The following is a 5,276-nucleotide window of genomic DNA, read 5'->3' as shown; positions in this document are numbered from 1 at the left end:
CTCCACCAGGGGGAGTCAGCGCAGACATCACCAATACATACATTGCCTCCACCAGGGGGAGTCAGCGCAGACATCACTAATATGTACATTGTCTTTTATCTCCCCATATCCCTCCACCAGGGGGAGTCAGTACAGACATCACTAATGCATACATTCCCTCCACCAGGGGGAGTCAGTGCAGACATCGCTAATACGTACATTGCCTTCATCTCCCATATCCCTCCACCAGGGGGAGTCATTACAGAAATCACTAATACATACATTGCCTTTATCTCCCCATATCCCTCCACCAGGGGGAGTCATTACAGACATCACTAATACATACATTGCCTTCATCTCCCCATATCCCTCCACCAGGGGGAGTCATTACAGACATCACTATTACATACATTGCCTTCATCTCCCCATATCCCTCCACCAGGGGGAGTCAGTACAGACATCGCTAATACATACATTGCCTTCATCTCCCCATATCCCTCCACCAGGGGGAGTCAGTACAGACATCGCTAATACATACATTGCCTTCATCTCCCCATATCCCTCCACCAGGGGGAGTCATTACAGACATCACTAATACATACATTGCCTTCATCTCCCCATATCCCTCCACCGGGGGGAGTCAGTGCAGACATCACTAATACATACATTGCCTTCATCTCCCCATATCCCTCCACCAGGGGGAGTCATTACAGACATCGATAATACGTATATTGCCTTCATCTCCCCATATCCCTCCACCAGGGGGAGTCAGTACAGACATCACTAATGCATACATTCCCTCCACCAGGGGGAGTCAGTGCAGACATCGCTAATACGTACATTGCCTTCATCTCCCATATCCCTCCACCAGGGGGAGTCATTACAGAAATCACTAATACATACATTGCCTTTATCTCCCCATATCCCTCCACCAGGGGGAGTCATTACAGACATCACTAATACATACATTGCCTTCATCTCCCAATATCCCTCCACCAGGGGGAGTCAGTACAGACATCACTAATACATACATTGCCTTCATCTCCCCATATCCCTCCACAAGGGGGAGTCAGTACAGACATCACTAAGACGTACATTACCTTCATCTCATATAGCCAACAGGTGCAGTGCGGGGGGCAGAGAGGGGGTAAGGGCAGGCAGCAGTTGGAACAGTGCTCGGGGCAGGTGGCAGCTTGGTCAGTGCTGGGGGCAGGCAGCAGTTAGGGAAGAGAGGGTTAAGGGCAGGAAGGGAATGCGGGTGGTTCTGGCAGCCAATAGTTGAGGCAGTATGGGGGGCAGGTAGCAGTTGGGGTAGAGGATGGTAAGGGCTTGTGGTAGTTGGGGGCTGTACTTGGGGGGGCATAAAAGGGGGTAGGTTAGATAGCAGTCCCTATAGATTGTAAGATTGCAAGCAGGGCCCTCTTACTTCTATATCTGTCTGTGTGTTATTACCCTGTTTTGTTCTATGAAGCGCAACGGAATATTCTGCGCTATATTAGAAACTTAATAAAATAGCAGTTGGTTCAGTAGTAGGCAAAGAAGGGTTTAGGGGCAGTAGTGTCCTCCTGCTGGGAGCCCCCAGTCGGGTCACCAGATCCATCTCCTCATCCAGCACCACCGCTATATCCTCCACAAAGGTGGCACCTGGAATATTTCTGTCTGCCTCTAATTTGATGAGCTGCAGCCTCAGCACCCAAGTGTAGAGAACCCTCCTGCCCCTGGCAGAGTCTACCTCCCCGGCCTGCATGCAGAGAGCCTACTGGCTGATGGAGCACACAATGGAGGCTGCCAGCACCACCAACATGAGGGTAACAATGCTGCTGCAGCCAGGAGAGTCACAGGGTGGCCGGTGGGAAATGGGTGCAGAGCCCGAGGAGATGGGGAGCAGAGGCTGGAGGCAAATTGGATGGTTGGTGGCTTTCAGAGGGAGGGAGGCCGGCCTCAGGCAGCAATTGGATGGGAGGTGGCTTTCAGAGGGAGGGAGGCCGGCCTCAGGCAGCGATTGGATGGGAGGTGGCTTTCAGAGGGAGGGAGGCCGGCCTCAGGCAGCGATTGGATGGGAGGTGGCTTTCAGAGGGAGGGAGGCTTCAGGCTGCGATTGGATGGGAGGTGGCTTTCAGAGGGAGGGAGGCCGGCCTCAGGCAGCAATTGGACGGGAGGTGGCTTTCAGAGGGAGGGAGGCCGGCCTCAGGCAGCGATTGGACGGGAGGTGGCTTTCAGAGGGAGGGAGGCCGGCCTCAGGCAGCGATTGGATGGCAATACATTGCAGGATTGCTATTGGCTGCAGCGCACAGCCAGATCATCACAGTCCGTCCTGTGGGACCCAATTATTTTCCAGATGACATTTGGGAGCTGATTGACTGGAGCATCATTTATCATACGCAGCGCGTTTTATCCCACGTCCATAAATGAGGCCCATAGTACATAATTGTGAGCGCTGCCCGAGCAATCACTAAGAAATCAGATTGTTCCATGAAAAACGTATCCTGTCCCTGTACTCAGCCGTAACTACACTTTTTGGTGCCCCCCCATTTTTTTTTAAGTAAGGACATAATATAGTGCACCTGAGAGAGGGCCATGGCCTCATGGGGAAGGGCCAGGGAAGAGATAGGGGAGGCCAGGAGATGCTGGGGATAAATAGGGACATAATATAGCGCACCTGAGAGAGGGCCATGGCCTCATGGGGAAGGGCCAGGGAAGAGATAGGAGAGGCCAGGAGATGCTGGGGATAAATAGGGATATAATATAGTGCACCTGAGAGAGGGCCATGGCCTCATGGGGAAGGGCCAGGGAAGAGACAGGGGAGGCCAGGAGATGCTGGGGATAAATAGGGACATAATATAGTGCACCTGAGAGAGAGCCATGGCCTCATGGGAAAGGGCCAGGGAAGAGATAGGAGAGGCCAGGAGATGCTGGGGATAAATAAGGACATAATATAGTGCACCTGAGAGAGGGCCATGGCCTCATGGGGAAGGGCCAGGGAAGAGATAGGGGAGGCCAGGAGATGCTGGGGATAAATAGGGACATAATATAGTGCACCTGAGAGAGGGCCATGGCCTCATGGGGAAGGGCCAGGGAAGGGATAGGGGAGGTCAGGAGATGCTGGGGATAAATAGGGACATAATATAGTGCACCTGAGAGAATGCCATGGCCTCATGGGGAAGGGCCAGGGAAGAGATAGGGGAGGCCAGGAGATGCTGGGGATAAATAGGGACATAATATAGTGCACCTGAGAGAGGGCCATGGCCTCATGGGGAAGGGCCAGGGAAGAGATAGAAGAGGCCAGGAGATGCTGGGGATAAATAGGGATATAATATAGTGCACCTGATGGGGAAGGGCCAGGGAAGAGATAGGAGAGGCCAGGAAATGCTGGGGATAAATAGGGACATAATATAGTGCACCTGAGAGAGGGCCAATGCCTCATGGGGAAGGGCCAGGGAAGAGATAGGGGAGGCCGGGAGATGCTGGGGATAAATAGGGACATAATATAGTGCACCTGAGAGAGGGCCATGGCCTCATGGGGAAGGGCCAGGGAAGAGATAGGGGAGGCCAGGAGATGCTGGGGATAAATAGGGACATAATATAGTGCACCTGAGAGAGGGCCATGGTCACCACATCCCTGTCCTCACCACATAACTGACCCTAAGGATGACAGGTCACCACATCCCTGTCCTCACCACATAACTAACCCTAAGGATGACAGGTCAGCACATCCCCGTCCTTACCACATAACTGACCCTAAGGGTGACAGGTCAGCACATCCCCGTCCTTACCACATAACTGACCCTAAGGGTGACAGGTCAGCACATCCCCGTCCTCACCACATAACTGACCCTAAGGATGACAGGTCAGCACATCCCCGTCCTCACCACATAACTGACCCTAAGGATGACCGGTCACCACATCCCTGTCCTCACCACATAACTGACCCTAAGGGTGACAGGTCAGCACATCCCCGTCCCCACCACATAACTGACCCTAAGGATGACAGGTCAGCACATCCCCGTCCTCACCACATAACTGACCCTAAGGATGACAGGTCAGCACATCCCCGTCCTCACCACATAACTGACCCTAAGGATGATAGGTCAGCACATCCCTGTCCTCATCACATAACTGACCCTAAGGATGACAGGTCAGCACATCCCTGTCCTCACCACATAACTGACCCTAAGGGTGACATAAAAGCACAATTTGCTTAATTTGATCATTTTTGCTGTATTCCACAAAATACATATTTGGCTGCGATATAAGAAATTTGGCTGCGATATAAGAAAGTTTGGGGACTATTGTCCTGAGGCTGCTGTACTGTGTCCCAAACATCAGGGTTCTGCAGATTGCTCATTTGCAGCAAAAAAAAATAAAAAATTCCCTGAATTAAATTCCATTTCCTCTTCCATCCCGTTCCTCCTACGCTGTCTCTTCCCCTCACAGAGGACGTTAGACGCTCTCCAAAGCGGAGTTACCAAGCGTGGCCTGCATACAAAGCAAAGCCTGGGCCTTTGGTGACACAACCTCGCCACAGTCAGTCCCAATACCCTCCCCAAGTTCAGAGACATGTACAGAACATCAAACCTAAGCCTCATGCTGGCGGCACTCGCTCTCTGCGATGGAGCTCTGCGATGGAGCGCCGGCGGCACTGTGGACACTGTCTTGTACGTAATGTGGAATCAGACACCCAAACATAAAACCATTGCCTGCCCCAGCTGTGGTAAATCTAGTGCCCATTACATCCAAAGCCCCTGCCCACTCTGTTACATCCAGACCAAACAAACTTCACCCCAGGAAGGGAAACCTCACATCGTACCATCGTATGACTCTGTAGAGCCCAACCACCATTCTGGAGACCCGCTGGTGCCGCCCGCAGTCGGTGCAGGATAACGGGCGTTATGGATCGGGTACTGAAGCAAATGGACACTCTCTCTACATTGTATCAGTCTCTATGTTCCCAGCGCCCGGCAGGCACTTTATATCTGCTCTCTGCCCTAATCCTCTTCCCACAAACACCTAAAACCCTAGAAAGCATCGGGAAATTATGGCAGTGATTCTAAGCCGCCATCACACCGGGGACAAGGGTATTTAGAACAGCAGTGGCCAAACTCTGGCCTTAGGGACTGCTATGGGTTCTTGAGTTTGGCCACCCCTGATATAGAAGATTTGGACACCACCTTCATTCAGCCATCAACCTAGGAAAGACGTATCTACTGGTTATAAGCACCCGTCACAGAGCACAGGGACCTAGCGTGACCCCCAACTCAGCCAGCTCGGCAAAATAGACTTTGTAATGGAACAGCCTC

This window comes from Taudactylus pleione, unplaced genomic scaffold, assembly GCF_031769625.1.
Source record: "Taudactylus pleione unplaced genomic scaffold, aTauple2 ptg001259l, whole genome shotgun sequence".
NCBI lineage: Eukaryota > Metazoa > Chordata > Amphibia > Anura > Myobatrachidae > Taudactylus > Taudactylus pleione.
The sequence above is the reverse complement of the archived record's forward strand: the minus strand, read 5'-3'. Positions refer to the sequence as shown.